The sequence below is a fragment of the Corvus hawaiiensis genome, chromosome 4 (assembly GCF_020740725.1).
Source record: "Corvus hawaiiensis isolate bCorHaw1 chromosome 4, bCorHaw1.pri.cur, whole genome shotgun sequence".
Taxonomy (NCBI): domain Eukaryota; kingdom Metazoa; phylum Chordata; class Aves; order Passeriformes; family Corvidae; genus Corvus; species Corvus hawaiiensis.
This window is the reverse complement of record NC_063216.1, coordinates 6,294,326-6,315,908: the sequence shown is the minus strand read 5'-3', so window position 1 is coordinate 6,315,908 and position 21,583 is coordinate 6,294,326. Positions and strand designations below refer to the sequence as shown.

At 39.3% G+C, this 21,583-nt stretch overlaps 1 long non-coding RNA gene across 1 annotated transcript; it reads left to right on the top strand.

Moving 5' to 3' along the window:
* The first annotated feature begins 10,842 nt into the window (after positions 1–10,842).
* On the top strand, positions 10,843–18,676 carry LOC125325601. The gene is made up of 3 exons (XR_007203426.1): positions 10,843–10,924; positions 12,786–12,860; positions 17,646–18,676. It is a non-coding gene; the product is annotated as an uncharacterized LOC125325601 (long non-coding RNA).
* The last annotated feature ends 2,907 nt before the right edge of the window (positions 18,677–21,583 follow it).

Below are 21,583 nucleotides of genomic sequence, written 5' to 3'. Positions count from 1 at the left end.
GATTCAAAGAAAGCTCACAAGAAATGTTCCCATTTGCTAAATCACTGACACCTCTCACTGTGACATAAGAGGTACCACAGGGTGTCCTACCTAGGGTGACTTTCCAGCTCTGCTACCATAGCAGCAAAAGGGCATTAATGTGCTCAAATATACCTGCCGTATTGCTAATGAACATTAGAGATACCACTGTGAAATAGCAAAGATTCAGTATCAACAGGGACCTTCTATGAGAAGTGGAAAGTTAAACCATCCAGAATCTGCATCTGTGGACTCTTTTCACGGAAGTCTTCTATTGTTTTCGAAGTAAAAGGTGTTTTTAAAGGAAACAAGTTTCTCTTTCAAAATGAGATGAAGGCTGAGAGTGCTTGAAGAGCCTGCTACAAGATACGTATAAAGAGACATTTCCTGGGGTTTTCCCTGACAATAATCCTTGTAGACGGGAAGCAGAGTCTAGTAGCAGCTTTTATGTTAGAACAACTATTTTGTTATTGTAAACTCTGGGGAGAAGTTATAGGAGTTGATGGATCAACAACTTTTATCAAGCTGCAACAGCTCTTTCCATGGCTGTCCGAAAATGCAATCAACATAAATTGGAGAGGGAGGGTGGGATCACATATTCCAACAAGTTTAATTTGTCAGCCTGTAATGCACATAAATGACATAAAATATAATTGCTTTTGAATTCAAGCCCCTTCAGGTTTCATGTTGATTGCAGAAAAAAGAACCAGATGTTTCTTCAGCAGGAATCACAGAAGCAAGATAAATATTCTCTGGTCCATGACGTTTTATAGAGTTTCCAAAAGAAACCAATTAATTATTTAATTATTGGGTGTGTTGATCATGTAAAATATAATTGGCCTAGGGCAAATAACAGTACAACCCTGGGAGCTGGCTGACTGAGCTTACTGAGCTACACTTTTTGCCAACTCTTTTTTCTGCTATGAAAACATTGTAAGATGAATTGATGCTACTTCATCTTTCTTCCATTCTCTTTCATAAATAAAAGAGTCTCAAAACATAGACTTCCCTCCTTTCTGATCACCACCTTGTACTAGAAAGTAACTTGGAGAGAGAAGAGCCAGTAGCAAGCATAAATATTGTGATAGGAAAAGATAGCTTTGTTTAAGTAACATCAATTTAAAGAAAGGGCAATCTGTTTGAAAGAGTCACATTTAATCCTCAGCTCTGTGAGGAATTCCTCATGGTAGAGACAGCAAGGAACCATTTCTTCCCTTGTCAGCACCAGTGGGGTGGGTCTGGGAAAAGGAATGTGGTGCAGGATTTCCTGGGGCACCATGCAAATGTAGGTAATTGAACTGGGTAGAATTAACAAGCTGACATAGAATTTTCCTTTATAATGTTCTATAAGCAAATATACAAGAAATAATATGTAATTTCTTTCAATCAGCAGATATTTCTTAAATAATATTTGTGGTCTTCCAAGCTTTCTCTCTGCTCATGGATGTTCCTGCATTTACTCTGTGGTAGCTATTTTCCTGTTAAGGGGCAGGAAGTAATTGAAATGAGGACTGAAAGAAATTAGTGACTCATGTCCTCATGACTCTTCCATCCTAGCTTTCTTTTGTGCTTGTTCAGCAGCATCTGGCATCTGGGAATGAAATGCTACTTCCACTGTGTTTGCTACGATCAAATCTTCAGGCAGACTGTGGGGTGGAAGTCCATTTGTCCAGTCATTGGGAAAAGAATACAGAGAAAACGTAAACAGAGATCCCTGCAAAAAGCAGTTTCAGGTTCTTGAGATCTTATTTTCTTTGTCATTCCTGCCAGAAACATCCTGAAATATTTCTTTTCCTGGTTTGAGGTCAAATCATTCCCTCACCTTTCTTCCAGTGTTCTCTGCAGATCCGGTGGTTCTTGCTGGATTAGATTTGTTCTGTAGTAAAGAAATGTGCAAAGCCACAACCACTTGAAAATGTAACAGCAGGCCCTGCTAAGGAAAGGATTGGCTTCTGAGCTTTACAAAAGAAAGATAGAATGTGTTATCTGCCTGACTTTGCCCACCTTGTGCCCATTCTTAAAATAACCTTGTGGCTGAGGTCAGCAGTGCTAAGCTAAACAAACTTCCCAGAAAGTCAGATCTACGTATTCATCTGTACCCACAGCAAATTTGGGAGCTTTTTTCAGAGGACTTCAGCCAGGAGGAGGTTGAAGACAAGGGATTTTTAGCCCAACAGTGAGCCTACATGACCAGTCACAGGCTGAGAACCACAACTGAAACCTTCAAAACTAGCATTTATTCCTGGAATATACACCAATACTTTTTCCCCAACACCCAGAGTCATTGTAGAGATGGCAGAGGCTTAAGGTCACATTTTTTTACTGGCTGGTGTGGATCTGCTGTTTGTTGAGCAAATATCAATGAAGACACTTTGCTCTCCCCAGCACTACCATCAAGGTGCTGAATGCCCCTGAGATCAGCGCACTCACAAGTTGGAAGGACTAATGCCAAGTTTGAATCCTATTTTTGAAGTGATCCAAGGTACCTGGACTTATATGTGCTGTTTCTATGCTTGTCTTTATAACACAGAAGCCCCTTGCTATGAATACACAGGTAAAATTTGCAGTGTAAGGTCTCTTTCAGGATGCATTAAAAAATGAAGCTCTGCCTTCTACAAGACATAACTGCATCTAAATAGCTTTCATTGGCCATGCAAATAAAATGTTTCCATTCAGGAGGTATAAACAAGGTGGAAGCTTCTTCTAGATGGCTGAATTTTATTTTCCACCTGAAAGGCCTATCATTGACTACATAATCTGCAGCTATACTGAGGAAGGAACTGCTCTCTATTTCACCCTATATATCATCTTACGGCGACATTTTCTTAGCTGGGAATTGCTTGGTGATTTGCCAGCAGACAAATCAGTGCAGGAAAGGGATGAATTGATCACATTCATCCAGCTCTGGAGGTAAAACCCGGATCTCAGCCAGAGTCCTCCTCCCATTACAAACCTGCCTGTTCACCTGGTAAAAAGGTGCCTGAGGAGCAAAGCGTATTAGAGTGGGATGGAGACAAAATATAATTCATACTGCTATAGCTAACCTTCCTCTTTAAATTATAGGTCCTGGTGAAGATGTTATTTATGAGTTTTGAGCTGTAGTTCATGGCACTGGGCCATTTTTCTTCTTTTCTACATATCCTTCTTCAGAAACCTCAAAGAAATGGCACTGAGTTTACTAACTAAATGTCTCTCTGTACAACTGGACAGTAGGCATAAAGCCAGGTAGAAATAATAGCTCCCTGGAGTAATTTAACTGAAAATGAAAGTTAGTCAACCAGTCATGGATAAAAGAGAGGTATCAGGTTGGAAAACTGTAGGTGGTTTTACCATTCACAAGTAATAGCTTTTCAGTCAGGTTTTGGTCACTAAAATTCATGTAAGATAAAGGGCAGTAATTTCAATGAGAATTAGTACCTCGAATTTTAGCTGCCTGTGGTCAATTTTCTGGCCCTTTGTGGTGATTTGAATGATCACTTTCAGTACTTAATACCTCTGAGGGACTTTGAAAATGTAATTTGTTATTACTAGTCCTCTGCACAGTGGGTAAAATGTATGTGTCCAACTGGCAGGAGATTGCACTGAGGACCAGCAAAGTTCATTGACCTGCACACAGACATCTGGTGATCCAAGAGCAGAGAGGTTTCTAGAAGGCAGCAGTTCATCGGTTTCACCACAGTTGCTAAAATTTGCTCCTATTAGTAGATCTCCAACCATTTTACATGGTTGCATCATCTCCAGTGTCTGAGTGTGGAAACCGAGGCAGCGTGCTGGGTAAAGACAGGTCTGGAATTGCTGTGGTCCAGCGATAGAGCCAGGCCAGGAGCTGAATGTGGGCATCCGAAATCTATGTTCAACACCTTGTCAGCATTCCTTTTTGGAACTCCTTTAGCTGACAGATTAATATACTTTTCTGGGAAAGTTCAGCATACAAGATTTGCATGGTCCTAGCAAAATCTTTCAGTGGTCAGAGGCGCAGTTATTTTCCGGTAGTTAAAATGTATATTTCCAAAACAGCCTGTTGGGAATAATGGTTCTGGTTCTTTTGCTTGTTGGTGTGCAGGCTCCCTGTAACCCTCCTGGAGCCAGGGAATTTTGCTGGTGTACACTCACAGTAATACAGCCTGGGATCAGGCCCTGGTGTATTCAGTAAGACAAACCCCTAAGAGCCACCAAATTGACATGGCTTCACTTGAACAAATGAAGCAAGGAATCTATTTGAACTGGGAATTAAAAGGAGCTATTAAAACATTCCCTCTGGTATTTTTATTTTGTTTACTCATGAGGCCTGGCTCATGCCCCTCTGAATCGCACCAAGTCCATATTTGGAAAACTCTGAACTCGTTTGCATACTTACACTCAGGCAAATTTTAGACATTTTTTTTTTTGTATACACAGTGCACTTTTCTTACTATTTCTCTTTTTTCTTAAACAATTAAAATCAGGAGGCTGCCTCTTTCATTTCACTTTCAAAACATGACCAAAGAGGGATCTAAGTGCTTTTTCAATTTCTTGAAGCTAAAATTTCTTCCATACTTGTTATTGCTTCCTGGCCACTGCATCCCATCCTGCATCTCCTCTCGGAAGAAGGAAGAAGCCCACATTACGCTCAAGCTGCAGCAGGGTGAGGAAACGTCAAAAGTTTAAATATGGGTCAGGTCAGAGGAGCAGCCTCAGCCTGGGTGCTCCAGTGAAATGCAGTCCTGTGGGGCTGGGCAGCAGGTGCTGGGAATCTCTTCACATTTCCAGGACTTTCTGTTAAGGCCTGAAGGACTTTCTGATGGCTGTCCCTCAAGCCATTGCTCTCACCCAGTAACAAGCCCTTGCCTGTGGGAGAAAGAAAAACTAAAGTCCTGAGGGATTTTTTGCTCAGGTGTGATCTGTAAACTCAGTTGTGTCTGTTAATGCCTCATGCAAGTCATTTCACCTATTAAAGATACCATAACTATATTGAACCTGAATAAACAGAGTATCTAAATCAATAGGATTCCTTAGGTAGTAGTCAAACCGGTAAATGTGGGTGTGTTTAGGGCTCTCATGACTGACGTGACACTGACCTGCAGGAGTGTAGGGAAGTGACAGACTCCATCCTCTGCCACCTCCACAGACATCTGCCCAGCCTGGCTCCTCTTTGGTAGAGGAAACAAAAATTGGGAAAAGAGGATATGGGAATGCATCTGGAGACAAGAGAGGCCTACGTGTCTCCAGTTAGGAGGATAAGATGCAGCCCCAGCCACACCTGTGTAAAATCCTGCCCATCCCCAGTTCCCCATCCTCTGGAGGAGGGGTCTGTGCCGGCGATCTGGCAGAGGAACTTACATTACCCTACAGGCACCAAAACTCTGCAGTCAGGTGCCACCTGGGGCAGGGAAAAGGCAAGGAGGAAGCGCCAGCTGATTAGCTCTCCAGCAAGTCTTGTTACAGAATGGGATACAGGCCCATGTCACTGACACAGCTATTCACAGGAACTGACTGGGGACTTAAATCCCCTCAGTAAGATTATAACTTTTACCAAGCCCTCACTTAGGTACCAGGGAGTCCTGGAGGCACCTCCTTTCTCACCATTGAGCTTCATATCTCCAAATCCAGCTTCTGCTCAGGCACGGGGGGCTCCTGAGATTGTACTGGGCTGACCTGCTTTGTATCTATGTCATTCCGAAAATTCATATCAGATCGTGTGCTGGAGGTGTGTGCGGGCAGATATTCCCAGCAAGTGGCTGGAGAGGAGAGCTGGGTGAAGGGAAAAGCCATGAAGGCTGTGCTCTCATCAAATGCCAGTAAAGGAGATGCTTTCCCCCCTTCCCTCTTCCACTCCCTGGGTCAGGAATGAGAGTACTCAGCCATGGTGTGAGAAACTTATTTTCATTTTTGTTCTTATTCTTAAGGGATTTGAGCCCATGCTCCCACTTCTGAGGAGAGGTCCTTCCTATTTATCAGGGGCACATTTGTGAGCAGTTTAAAGCTAGTGAGGGAATAATAAAAATAACTGTAAAACAGAATATCTCTCAGTAAGCGTTGTGCTATACATGCATCTTTATATATCTATCAAAGAGAATAGGAGTATATATGACGATGTAGCCTAAATGTTAGTATGTTTGACTGGAAGGGGCTTTGCCCCCTTACCCAGTCGTAAGTGCTGAACAGAGGTAACCCTTCCTCCTCCTCCCCTGCATTAAGCCAGTCTCCCCTAGCTCCTTTGTTTGGAAGAAGGGGGCCAGTTGTGCCTGCTTCACTGCAGGGCTGTGAGGTGGAAAGGTGCGTTACTGCCTGCTGCCTGACCTACCACAAAACAATTCCTGCTGTAGCTGGTCTGGGATACTGGGAAAGCAGAAGAAAGAGGGGTGTTGTAACCAGCTATGTCCTCCTGCTGTGTCCGTGGACAGCCTAGCCTCTCACCTCCTTTGAAAATCCTGTCTGAAGTGTGCCAGGTACTGCTCAAAGCAGAATTTGACCTCCAGATTTTTCACTATTGTTCAGCTTAACTTTTTTTGTCTGTAGGGAAGAGGAATGCACACAACTGTCAGAAGAAAACAATTAAAAAATTTATTTCTATATTGAGGAAAATTAAACTGTGGGGTGCAGAGGAGCTGTTCACTGAATCATATGTTAAATTACACATGGATATACATACAAGAAGTCACTCCATCCATATTGTAAATATAAAGTAGCACTACACTTAGTCCAAGTCAAGGCTGTGCATATTGTATTCTCAAATATGCTTTAAGAGACTTCACAGGTAAGACTCTTACAGCCCAGACCAGTAATTTAATTTGGTACATATATATCTTCATTACTGTAGTTTCCTATTGACTCACAATTCTGAGTACATTTTTTATCATGGTGTTCTTTTTGTCCTGCAGAAAGTGTTTATGATTTCTCATAAGGCTCATAAGGTTTCCCCTAACCCAGCCCACTGCAATCAAGAAGGGAAATGTCCATTGTATTCCTATCCTGAAGTCTGGGAGCAGAGATGGAGAGAGGCTACAATCTATCCAATGTCATAAATGAAGTTTCTGACAGAGCAAGGCATGAATTCAGCTCTTTTGAGTTTATACTTGTCTGCCAGTGTGAACTGAGTGATTTTCTTTTTTTCCCTTACAGCTTTTTTACAGTGATTTATAGAAAATCTGATTATTATTCTTTGACAGACAGTTCTGAATAACTTGATAGTTATTGTTTCTACAGAATCTAAAATAATGTAAATTATTTGGAAGAAAAGGAATGCCAAAAGAGCATGAAAATACAGATATAGATCCAAAACATGCCACCCTGGCTGTCTCTGGGGTGCATGAAAAACTGGCAACAGGAAGATGGTTTTTTTCACAGCCTGGCATCTGAATTTCATCCAAGGAGAAAAGTAAGAAAGTAGAGACAGAGATAAGTTCTCATTGCCACATTTATCCTTTTTGTTTCCTTCTTGTCAGAAGCAGGGCTGGATATAAGTGAAAAGACCATGATGAAAGTGGAAAAATATTTAAAACTACCAGCAAACTCCCTCCTTCTCTGTTCACCCCGTCTCCCTTCACCTTTATCCTGTTTTCTCTCTTAGAGCAGTGCAGACCTTTAGCAGAGAATCATTAGAGTGGGAGAAAGAAAAGTTTGTTGTATCATCATATTGAATCAGTACAGGATTGAACCTATTTATTGCCTCATGCTTTTGCCAGGGAAATTTGAAATTACTTATGTCATGGAGGCTTCCACTCCTCCTCTGAAATTATATTTTGAATGAAGTAAATTATTATTAGTTGTTCTTGCCATTACAGCCATACTTCATTTAGGTTTTGGCTGCCATTTTCCTAACCCAGTAACTCAGTCAAATTCCTACATGGTTTTAAAACTGAAACCAGAAAGTAGCCCAAGTAAGTCTGACCAAAAAGGGATGAAAATTATTTGCTGTGGGAAGTGGAATGTGCAAAATTGTACTGATAAGTAGTGATGCAGAAAGGCTGTTTGGACTTGGCCATGCCATCCTTACGGCATCAGGCTGCCAAATGTTCATCACACTGTGTATGGTGAGCTACTGGTCTGGCACATATGTTACTGGGAAGCTGATTATGTTGTGGAATGCTCACAACACACCATGTAGATTATGAGTAACTAAGGTGGGTGCTCCAACCCCTTTCTCTGCTTCCCTTTCCTTCATCTTTTAAAAAAGTTGCTTAAAACCAGGTTTAATAAAGTTCTTAGCTGTGTAAAGATGCAATAGGTGTCTAATGGAAATGAGGCTGAACACCATTTCCCATGATTTCCCGTGGAACTTAGGCATCCTCTTGACTGCTTCTTTCCACAAACCTGACTAGACTGTAATTTCCACTTTTAGGTATACATGATATGTACATTTTTAAAGAAATAACTTGAGATCTCTAACAGAAATGGTTAAAACAGACGGATGTTTTAGAAAATGCTAGTAACCATCAGATAAAAATAGACAAGAAGGAGCATTACTAAAGATCAAAGTATTACAAAATAGTATTAACTGAGTAATTCCCTGCAGAAAGTCAGGGGGTTCTGGCTGGTTTTACCAAAACTATTCCCTAAATTAGCATTGTAAAAGTGGAAGGGGCAGTACTGTGGTCGTGTGAAGCAAGGACCTTCTTTTGTGTGTATTTCTGAATTGTCATAAAACAAACAAGTTTTCCATGCTTGAAGGAACTCAGAAGCTCTCTCAAGTTACAACTGTTCTTGTGGCTCCAGCTATGGGAAGATTTCCCACCAATCTCTGAGCAAGAGTTCCTATATTGTGGTATACTCTATGCTTCAGAGGACCCTAGCAATATATAGCATATAAAATATAAATTTTTGTAAGAAGGTGATAGGGAAAAAAATTTGCTTCCCTAATAAGATCATTTACTTCTTTACAGCTTCAGTACAGGAGAAAACAGTGATTTCCAAACAAAGCCTCAATTAAGGATAAAAATAATTCTACAAATAACACTGTATTTGCATGGGAAATATGCAAAATATCATAATGCAATTCTTAATCAACTAGAGAGCTGTCAGACGTACAAAAATAAGTTAATTCTGCTGTTAATATTGCTGCATGTTATAAATATTAATTGAATGCTATTCAGCATTAGTTTCATTATTGTTTAGCAACTGTTTTAACTCCCCCCACCTTTTAAGTTGTCAAATAATTGGCCTTCTTCTGCTCACGTCTGTTCTCATAAAGTGGATTCACGGAGAAAAGAAGGAAAGTCTCATATAAACCAACTTAAAGCGCCAAAAAATGTTGTTTCCAAAGACTCTGTGAGTTTGTCCTTTTTACCTAAGTTTGATAAATTGTGAAGCAAAGTTTTGGACTGGTGGCCAGCCTTGGTCTGGCTCTAGGCATCCTTCTGTACCGAGGAGAGAATCTGCCATACTATGCACCTACTGCGTATCATGGTTGCTCTGACCAAAATTCATGAAATGCCTGAAGAAAGCCGACAGACTGCCTGTGGGAGAAACTGTCTGGTTTTCTCATTAGCAAGAGCTAAAGGGTCTGTATCAGGGCCTTTCATGTGGTAAAAAGCACTCATTAATTGCTTAATTCTGTGGTTGCTATTTATGTCATTATTTATTAATATTCTAGAATCTGACACTGGGGCAAATTCTAGTCTTAGTTAAATTAGTAAGTTAATAGTAAATCTAAAAAGTGGCTTGATTCACTATTGTTCTTTTGGATTTCTTCTAATTAAAATAAACCCTATACCATTATAGGGTTATTCCCCATTATCACAAGTGCATGTACTATATTACACTGCTGTAGTACAAATTTCTTCAAAGATATTAAAGGTTTTGTATTGGAACAGGATGTGAAGTGGATAAATACAAATCCATTTTACAGACTTGAAGGTGAACGTACCTAGGCATGCCAGAGGGCACCCTAGTAAATCCGTGAAAAACCTAGGAAAGAAACCAGAATACCAGCCTTGGCTATGACCACCAGCACATTTTCTTCATCAGTTCCTCAGCAGATAAATTCACATCAGCCAGCCTTGTACAGCCATAAACTTGGCACTAATTTAAAACACAGAAAATGTCTTGTCCTGGGTCATATGCATTTTAATGTCATGGAGAAATCCAGTCATCACTATGAAGAATGGGTTACTTTTGCACAAGAGTTTGAGACCTGTAGAGATCTAAGCCAAAGTGCTGGAAAAGTCCAACAAAGAACAACCTCATGCCAGCCAACCAATGTGAGATGGTGCAAGAGCTGGTCTCCTGTCTTCACCCCAGGTGGTAATAGGCAGATTTAGCCAAACATGTGTTATTGAGCACAAGAGTAGTTAGAGGAAGTCATGACAAAAAAGACGGTCTTAGAGCTCCTTTCACCCTTCAAAACTGCGACATGATTTTGCCTTTGTTTTATGAATCTGAGAAAGAAGGATGATCCATATCCACACACTTAAAAATGCAGTGCTTTTGTCTTATTTTTTTTCATCTTATTTCTCTCATCATCATAATAAAGTATATACGTAACAGAGGGACAAAGGCTGAGGATCCTCAGGCTCAATTAACTGGCTTGTCTGAAAGAGCAGGCAATCAGTTTCCATGAACAGTTTCAAAAATGTGCCCAAAGTCTCACTGCTGAGAGTTCATAATCTCGTTTTCAGCCCAAAATTATTCAGGCCAGACTAAAGCAACTTTTCACTGTATAAGCTTTATCATTTACCTAATGAGCTCTTCTCCCTCCTAATGTTTGTCCTCAGATGCAGGCAGAAAGGAGATGTCACCCTCACAGAATCATTTTGCAATGCAGAAAGAATTAAGATCTTAATCTTTGTTCATATGGTGTGCTCTTCATTTCCCTCATCTTCCTGTCTTTCTTTCTTGTACTTCAGTTCATATTTGCAGACTTTGATGGCCAAAAGATGTGTCCTGTATTCCTGATGGAGCCTCTCCAATGTTTTCTGTGAAGGCAAAGGTAATTCACTCTCTCCCCTGACACATTCAATGGCTATGTTCAATGCCAGGGAATATGGGTGTGCCCTCTTGTAGGCACTTGGAGGTCTCTTCTTGAGGATTCATGGATTTTGGAGACATGTAGGGATGAGGTTGGAGAGGGCATGTCTGAATTAACTGCAGCAAACAGAACTGAGATATATCTGAGCAATACAGGAGAAAATTTAGGAAATCTGCCAATAACAGAGAGAACCCACAAAGTGTGGATTTCAGCACTATAAAAAGTCCTCTTCTGAAGTTCTTCATTTTCTTTAGGCTTCTGTACTTACAGAATTGAGGCATAGATACACTTGCTTTTTCTTACTTTGCAGAGGAATATATCAAGTAGATATTAAAGACATAGAAAACCCCAGACAATCAGAGAAAAATAAATTAAAAATAAAATACAGTAAGTTGCCTATTTAAACCTTGTGTACTAATTATTGTGGAATCTGCTTTTACTTAGATTTGGGGTACTGGGGCTTTGGTTTTACTTGTGTTGGCATACAGTGATGTGTAGCAACAAATGAAAAACCTGTTGATGTACTCTTTTTCAGCTCCAAGTTGACAATGGAATTTTATTTTGCTTTCTCTGTCTCTGTTTCTTCCCATCACATACTTTTTAGCCATATTTGCAAAAAGTTTGAGGAAATATTGCTACAAATACATATTTAAGATTTGATTACTCATTCTCATCCACTATCATGTGCCAGACATGCAGCCTACTCTAACAGATTACTGTTCTTAAAGTTGTTACAGGAAGGTTAAATAAAATGTTGCTTTTATGACGCTGAATATCTTTATGATGTTTTAGCTAAATTATAGGCTGTTTGGAGATGCCACAGATGTGCCAGGTGTTAAAATCAAACTGGCAAAATGTCACCAGTCCCTTGCCCAAGTTATCGTGTCCCTGATTCTCAAGCACCTACCATTTGCTGTCCAACACCTCAGGAACCTGTCCCTGCCACACACCCTTCTTCACATTTAAGGACACAAAGCAAAATCAAAACATGCCAAAACCGCTCCAATAGTAAAATCAAAGTCTGAACTGAAGCCACCAAAAATCCCAATTTTCCAAATTGCCGTCCACTGCGCTTGTTAACCACCCTCTTTTAGGAGCCCCCTTCACTAATTTTGTTTGCTTTCAGAGTCTTGGGAAAAGACATGTACAATTTCAAAGTGGTAGCTACGTGTGTGTATGTATATATGTATATATTTATGTATATACAAATATCTATCTCTATGAAAAAACAATTAAAAATAAAATATGCATCTTCCACAGCAAAAGTAGTGCCACAAAATCAATGAATGACTGATGCTGCAATCTTCATGCTGCAATCTTTATGTGAGAACAGAAAGATTCTGAAAACAGGTTAAAGAAGGAAAGTTGAAAATCTTGTTCTTTAAAATAGAGCCAGAGCTGGACAGTAATTCTGAATGGGACATTTTGACAAGTTCTTGGTGAGTATTTCAAATTTAGTTAAGAAGAATAGGAGTCTGAAATGTTTGCAGGTGTTTTTATTCTACTTACTGCCTGCTCTAGTTCTTTCTGTTAAAATATATAAATAAATGGTTACTTGACACACTTTAAGTGAAGATGGGATTTCTTCTGAAAGTATATAAGCAAGAAATTACAATGCAAGTACTTTAAGGGCATTTAGGTCTCAGGTTTTGTAGAGTAATTCAAGCGCAAAGAAAATGAACTTATTTTAAATATTTTTAAATTTTTATTTTTTTAGTGTTGCAATCTATTTTTCAGCATGTTTGAAATGTTTCAAGAGATGAAAGCATCTCATTTTTAAATCATTCACATTCTTCTACCTATCTCTTTTTTTGTATTTTAGGACTTCAAGGAAAACCTGTGCTGAAGCTGGCTAGCTTTTAAAAAAGTTGTGTTATGAAGGTGCTGACGAAAAAAAGTAAGGTATGTTTAGATATACATTATTTTGAGGGTATGAGAACAGAATAAAAATTGTCAATGGGTGCATAGACTGTGAAGTTCTCTGCATCCACTTTCAAACCTTTACCTTGTTGTATTGCTGTAAATTGGTCCCAGTATGGATTAAAACCAGGTCAAAAATACTTATTTGCCAGACTTAACTTAGGTATTGTTCTGCCTTCAAATATTTGTGGTTGACTTACAGTATATACCTCCCATAGCCAAATAATACAGAAATGTGCTTGAATTAAGAAGATGGAACAAGAGAAACCTTTTTTGCCCACTGAGCTGAAGTCACACCCAAACCTTTCATGAATGTTAATGCCAGTTGTGCAGCTTCACAATGGTGACCTGTAAATCTACTCTCAAGACTCCAGAAGAGAAAAAAGATGCCTCCACTTTTATAGAACACCTGCCAAATTTAGAGCATGGAAGCACAGCAAGGATAATCATGCTTTATGTTTCAGAGCAGAAGAAAATTGGTTTATGGCCCAGAGATGATGCTTTTTCCCCTTGGGTATCACACCTTTGGGCTGTAACGTTACAAATTCCTCTCTCTGAAGTTCTAAGACTTGAGAGCTGGACACCATGAAAACTGCAACGGGGAGTTGAGAGACCAAGGGGAAAACCACTTCTTTGGACTGTTTGGTGGTTGTTTTTTTCCTTGGTCTGCAGAGAGAAATAACCCAAAAAGTGTTTTGACCAGCTCTCCTGAGTCACCCCACACGTGCCTCATTTATGGGCTTCTGAGGGTTGTGTGCCAGCTGAACTCCCTACCCATCTACAAAACTACAAAAATCTTTTTAGGGAATATTTCATTTTGCTTCTCCCAGCCAATAAAGAGGCTGGACCCCTCTTTCTCTTGTAAACCAGGAAAAAGATTTCAGCTGGGTACCGTCTGAGGCTGTGTGCTGAGAGCTGTATCACTTTTGGAAGCTTTACCTGAATGAATTCCACTTGCCATATGTAGACTATTTCTGTTAAATAATGGGTGATCTATTTCCCCATTATGCAATCAAATCAGTGCTCAAGTTGCTAGTAGCTGCAAGGAAATCAGATACCTGCTTACACAGAGAATCTTTACTTTTAAATAAAATTAAGTGAGAGGGGGAATGCAGAAATGAGGTGTTGACATTCAGTTGGAAACTGAGTGGATTTAACAAACCTGTGAATTTTAAGATGCACAGGAGATTCTATCTGAACATTAGGGAATTCTTTTTTTTGCTGTGTGGGTGACTGAGCACAGAACAGTTTGTCCAGAGGGGTAGTGGAGTCACTATCCTTAAATATCTTCTGTCTATACATGATTGTGGGGAACTGGATTTTAGTTGTTGGGATGCTGAAGCAGATGACCTCTGGAAGTTCATTCCAACCCCCCTTCTGTGATTCTGTATGTGTCACAGCACTGCTTTGAAATTATTTTTGACATTGTACTACCTTTCAACTAGCAGATGTCTGTATATGCAGTAGGCTTTACTGATTTGGTCTTCTCTTTACTATTTGCCTTTTTAAATATCTTATGCTTTTACTTTGCTGTAGAAATCCGTGTTTAAAACATCTAAAATGTTGGAACATCAATGTGAAGTTCCAGTTCATGGGAGAGAACTTCTGTCTTCTCTGGTTTTATTTGTATTGCTCTCCCATTGAATTTCATGTCCACAGACCCTGCAAGTTTATGTTCAATCTCAGTTTCCCCAAACTAATTTAAAAAAAGTAAAACATAAAGGGGAAAAAAATATGCCATCCTCAGTTAACTTTGAAATATAATCTGTTGCTTTTTTGGAAAGGGCAAATAACTCTTGCTCTAATGCACCAAAGATGCATATTTATCGCTACCATTACAATGACAAACAAGAAGATGAGGAGAGGTAAGGCTGCTGAAGCAAACATCCTTTATTATTATTTGCAAGCAAATTTTCTCAATTTCCAGCAGCTCACACTGCATTATTAAAGAGCAAAGACTCAGGAAACCACAGCTATAACAGATAATACTCTGTACTTAGAGCCTTTCATCTAAGACTATCAAAACCCTTCAGAAAGGCAGGCTTTATTACTACCAGAGAACAGAGGAGGAAACTGAGGCATACAATTTATGTGGCTCAATCTCGAGTGTAATGTAAACTCAACCACAAACTGAAGAAACTTAGAGCTTTTTGGTTTCCACTCCCCTCAGCTTACCTTGGTGGTGTAACTCTATTTACAAACTGACACTATGCGGGTTATTATGCTTGCTGAATCTCTGTCATAGCACATAATGAATAGGAAATTATCAGTGGAATTACAAACAGTGGGTACAATAATAAATGACAGTTAATTATGTGTAATAGATCTGATCATTTATTGCTACAGGATGTCAGTGATAAAATTAATTTTAAAAAAGCTGATCAACTTCATAATCTTATAAAACAAAACATATTAGCTACCTATTACCTTCCTTTCATGACTTGTTATTAATTTTCTATTGTTATCCAAATGCAGGGCACAATATAACACACACCACTCTTTTCTAATTAGGAAAGGCCCTTGCCTTTCAGGTAGGTACAGGATTACTGACTCATACTAAACAGAGTGAATTTTCAGTTATTTTTCAGGATAAAAGGAAACACTGAAATAAGGAAAATGGAGGTAGGGACAAAAGCAAGGAAAACAGCAAAACTCCCCAACAAGTAAATAAAAATAAGCAGAAAACAATGTGATATTTAGTATTTCATTGCCTTCCAAAGAACCTTTTGTGCTACAAATCCAGTTAGATTTGCATTTTTATTTCAACCCTTTAACATTTTTGGGTCAAAATTATGCTTAGTTGAGGACAACCTTAAACAGTCAGGCTGATAGAAACCCAACTTTTTAAAGTGAGAAATCATGTCTTAAAATTCTGCAGCTTCTTCAGGTCTCTATCTATTAAGCAGTAGACATTTTTGATTAAATTCAGTGCCATCAATCTAAGATAGTTTTTTCTCCTCTCTCTCTTTTTTTTTAATAATGTCTGACAGCTTTTGTAACAAAGTTTTTCAAACAGGACTTCAAATTAGCAGCAATTTATAGCTAATATGAATAACGAAGTAGTGTGGATTTACACAAAGAACTGCCATTTCATGTTGAAAATCTCTGCTTGTCCATAAACACTTGGAAATGAATTTAAGGGAGACTTATGAATGAGACAGCAGCTAATAGTGCAGACTGGCCTAATTTGGCTTGAGTTACCTGATTAAGTATCTTTTTACTTTAGAGCGTTTCAAGTGAAAAATGTATTGGTAACAAATTTTTGACAGTTTTCCCATTTATAGTAGAAATCCTATTAAAATTAATCAGCCTTTCAATTTGAAACAGCCTGATAAAAATTTAAATCATGAAAATGCTATTCTACATTTAAACTATCATTCACTTAGCTCTTTAATGAGATCAAAAGTAACCACTTTTTGTGACACTTGATCATTTGAAAGCTGGTCAAGAACTTCAATCAAAGACCTTTCAAATTCAGTACATTTCTATGGAAATAGTTATATCTGAGCCAAATTTAATATCTTTTCTCTCAAACCAGTGCATTTGTCCAGAAAATAAAATCCTGAATGGAACAGGAACTAATTCTTTACCCCAAAGCTTCTCAGCACAGTGAATATCTGACCCAAAAGTTATACACAGCTTAACGCAAGCACACCTGGAGTACAATTCCTAATCAGATCTGCTTTTATAAAGAGGTTCAAGTGCTCTTTCTCTTACACAGCACATTTACTGTAACTATCACAATACTCCTGTGTAGTGGCTGTCATTATAGGGGTATTAGATGGCTTCACTATTTATGAGGAGCAAAAAAAGGTGACTAATAAAAATCTTCCTATCTAGTGCTAGTAATAACTTTATGCTTCATTGTCAAACACCTTATTTCTGTTATCGGTCTTCTGTTTTGTCACATCTCTGTGAAAGTTTCACCCTATTTCCCATTTAAAATGCATTCCAACATTCCTATTCCACTTCAAAAAGTTCTCTATTTATTGATTAAACAGCAGTTAATATGTGTCACTTGAAACATGCATAGGGGCCAAACTGTGATCCAGATGAATATTAGTGTTGCACTGTTGTAGGTGCCTTTTAATGAAGGACTAAACCAGAGATTATTCTTTTGGTTGGGTGCCTTGGTTTGCAGGTTGTTTTCTTGTCTGGCAACAGTGTAATTATAGTTTGGTTCCTATGTAATATTCTGGGGCAGAAGTAGATTTCCTGGCAGTCAGGGTCCCCCAGACCTGAGTAATGTTGCTCAAGAGGTATTGTTTGCTCAGGCGAGCCATCAGCCTGGCCTCCAAACTCCCTCTGTAATAAGAGGCAGAAGAGCCCCAAAAAGAAGGAAACAGTAACCCGTGGGAAAACTGAGGGGCTGGGAAAGCCCAGGGGGATATCAGCCCCGGAGCAGGGAGGAGGAAGGGCCTACTGAGGACACAGTGACCTGGAGGGCAGCTCCTTTGGGGAGGGACTGAGCTCACCACCTGTATGAAAACCTGTCTCTTGTCCCCATCTCTTTGGTCACAGTGTGAGGACAGGCCACCTTCCTGAGACCCACCATCAGTAGGACCAGGTTTCCAGGGAAGAGCAGCCTGTGGAGAGTCTCTCCACAGGCCAAAATAACTCATCACTGAGATACTGGGGTAAAAAGAGGGAGGCATGAAAATCAATGTCATGGAACAACATCTGGGATTTTCAATCTGTATATAAATCTGTACTGTTTTCTGTCATAAATTTGCAGTGACAAATTATTATTCATTTTCTGCAGGTACTCTGGGATTCTTCAAAGTAATGCAAAGTACCATTTCTGGGAGGAATCGCAGAGTGCATGACTGGAAAAAAACACATCTGAAGAAACAGTTCACATGCTAAAAAATAAGCCTCACAAACTACAAAATGTGCCATAACTTTGATGAGAATTCATTAAAACCATGTGTTTGCCTCAGTTTCCCTCTGGAACACCTTACAAAACACAGACTTGCAGCTGACTCCAAAAATGCAGGCACGTACCAGAGCCATGTTGTTCAGTAGGTTTATTTATCTTAGGTTCAGCTGATTTGTTGCAGAAATATGCTAGACCCTTAATCCCAGTAGGAAATTGAAACTCTGAGAAAGACAAAGTCTGGCTGACCCCCCGCAAGAACAAGCAGCAAATCCTGCTGAGAAGTAGCAGTAGCAAAAACAGAGGGAATTACCAGAGAGTTTTGTCTTGGAGGATGACAACTGTTTAAAAAATGCAATGACTGAAGGAGTAATTCTTCTACACCCTCCCACTTTGTCTGTATTAAGCATGTAACAAATGGTGAATTGAAATCTATACTGGTAATAGTGTCAATGAGGGATCAGGATTATACATGATACTTCCTCAATTTGTTATGCCTCATTAGCATTGTGGCTTATTGCAGGGAACGACACAGTTCTCAGGCATTCCCTCATGGCCTGTCCTGATGGATAATAGAAATAAAAAGAGGCAAGGTACTGGTGACACACTGCTCTCATGACATTTATCAGGGGCATAGTTATCTGGGTTAGGGATGCTTCCTGTTCTCCGTCAGAGTGCCATATTGATTGGAATTAATAGTCCTGCTTGCTTGGTACTTTTTCAAGGAGCACCCCATGTGGAAGGGGCCCTGGTGCTAATGAATACACAAGTTTATACTCTGAAAAAATATTTATAATGCTATGAGAAAAGCAACAAGCATGGTTCTTTGCATCAGACATGCAAACTCCCCTCTGTTTAAGCTGTTCCCACTGACCTGGTTTCATTAGAGATAAAATTCTGCTGGCATGTGAATTAAATGGGTGTATTTGTCTTATCTCAGCTTAAACTTTAAAAATGGCTAAATAATTGTTTTACAAGATGGTGGGGTTTTTTTGTATTTATTTTTGTTGTTGTTGTTTATGTGGAATCCAGATTTCATTTCTATAGCTTGTCTTTGCTACACCTTAGCACATGAGCTAAAAAACAGCCTCAGAACACAGCCAGGCCATTCTAAGAAAATGTATTTTCCTTCCTAGCTTATGCTGTGGTCTATACTATATTAACAACAAGTTAGAAAGCAAAGGATTGAGATTTAGGAGAAAGGAATTTTAATCTGCATTCTCAAGATTTTTGGGAGAACCAGAACTTGAAGCTGGTAAGTGTTAAAATGAGTCAGAGGAGAAAAAAGACCTGAAAGAACAGATTCATGATTAACGCTACCAGTAGGCATCTTGTAAGAGAAAGAAAGTGGTAAGCATTTTTCATCTTTATCTGTCGAGAAGGCAGAGAGCAAGACTGGTATGAAACCCACTCTGGAGCAATGAAAACCAACCAAAAATAGAGAAATCCCACTTCACTGCCATGGAACCTGCAAGGAAAAGAATGGAAAAAAAATTGAATGTATATAATCAGCTGATACACAAAAAAATCTGTGCTTGGTCCACAGGATGGTCCACAGCATGGTCATAGGTTATATAAAAACCACTTTTTCATCTGATTTTCAATACTCATAACTTTGCCTCTACTTTTTGTCACAACCAATACAATCTTAGTCTATCTGCAGCTGGGCTATGCTTTTAAAATCAAAACTGCAAAGTTTCAAAAAAAGGTAATTAAAAGTCCCCCAAGTAAAATCAGAAAATATAGACAGTGAAAAATCTTTACGGTGCTAGAATCATCATTCAAAGCCAGATCTTAAAGTAGCAAGAATAGCATTAAATGTATATCTATATATCTTTTTAACCTTTATACAGACAGCAGGAGCGCTGCATGCTCAATTTGCATTTCATAGTGGGAAACAAAACCATCCCACAAAGATGTGATAAATCATCAGAGGAACAACGAGATGCCCTCACACATGCATATGTTTTTCTAAAATCACAGAGAATGAAGATAAGAGACACACAACCCAATCTCCATCTCAAAGGTTGATTAACTATACCCGAGCCTGACTACCTCAAGAGCAGTATAACTGAAATATGAAATACGGATTTTTTTCCAACAGTTCTTCTCTCTTTCTTTTTTTATTATTATTTTTGGACAACTGACTGACCTAGTTTTCAAATCACAAGAATTTTTAAGACAATTCTTGCTATAGAGGTACAATGGTGATGCATATTTACTTCCAGTGATATTTTAATTCCAGAGAGGAAGAAAAGTCTGTCATTCCTGCAAAGCATGTCATGTAAGATGATTGTTCATTCTGGTTCAACTTTGTTGACTTCTGTGAAGGTATAGCAGATACAAATTTGGACAAGTCAGGTTTTTTAAGTGAAACCAAATGAAAAATTTCTATACAAACCTTATTTTGACAGAAGAACGAATTTCTACAAGAGACATATACACTGAAAAATTTCCATATTAAAATTTTAATTCAAACTTTTAAAGTCCATTTTTTTCCTATAGTAAACAAAAACCCCACATTTCTTTTTTATTATTATTATTTTACTTTGTTTGACCAAGATTAGAGTATTGGGGGAAAGTGGGTTTGAAAACCAAGCCAGATTGTTTTGAATCAACTGACTTGGCATAAAACTGCATTTTCTACCAGTGTATTTCCTTTGCCAATCATAGTTTCAGTCCCCCATTTCTTTTGGGCCAGCCTTCCTCAAAGACCAAATATCCTATACAGTAATAAACGGATTTCACTGACACATGGCTTGTCTACAAGATAATTAATTCTCAGTGAGTGAGGATCTGAATTTACAGTGTACTAGCTATGCTGCACTGACTCTCCATATGGACATCCTAATTGCATTGTGGCTTACTCTATCTAAAGTACATTAAGGATATAACGACACAGACTTGTTACCAGGAAGAAAGCAAGGATGAAGGTTTACTGCTCTCCTATGGCATTGGCTGCTACTCTTGAATTGCCTTGAGCTCTCTGTTCTTGCAGTGATGTGAGAGATCACTGAGTGTCCAAGCTGGACTCACTGCAGGCTGTCTAATGGGACACAAATCCAAGTCCTGACTCACTCTTCCTCCGCTGGCCTCTTCAGTGAAGTGCTGCTCTGTGTGAGGCAGCACACTCCAAATCTTCAAATAGCTTACTTGCTCTGTGCACTTTGAAATCCCGCCTGCATGGCAGCATATGGAAGAGAGACATCCATGCACATCTCTTGTCAGAATGCAATTTTGTATTTACATTTTATCACCATGTACCGCACGAGGGCCATGTTCACCACTAACGCCTTCCATCCCTGCTGTGGTTTGGTCCTGGGTAGAACATTAATGCCAAAACTGTTTTGAGCAAACCTTAAAAGAGAACTGGTTGGGTTTCTGGTATCAATTCAGACTGGATACCACATGCTGACTGACACTGCTCCAGGATCCATGGCTGCCTCTGTTTCCAGCTGTGTTGCTGTGGGCAGGTGGTAATTGCCAGCAGGTTTCATGGGAGACATGTCCCCATTGAGGTCGGGGCTTTCTCTATGCAAGCATAGCTGTAGAAACTCAGGCTCCCAGTGTCAGGTTATAAGGGGCTCTCCTCTCTCTCTAACAACTGGTTTTGTTGGTCTGTGCTGCTGAAACCACCTTACTCTGAGGAAGCGCTACCAGGCCATCCCACAGGTAAATCCAGCTCACCTGTACAGGTCAGACCATTTCCACTGCTGAATTGTTTCCGTTTTTTTCATATCTGCTGTAGCAATTGGAAGGATTTCTTGTAAGGCTTCCGCAAGTGCTGGTTTCCAGCTGGAACTAACCTATCCTGAAGTAGACTT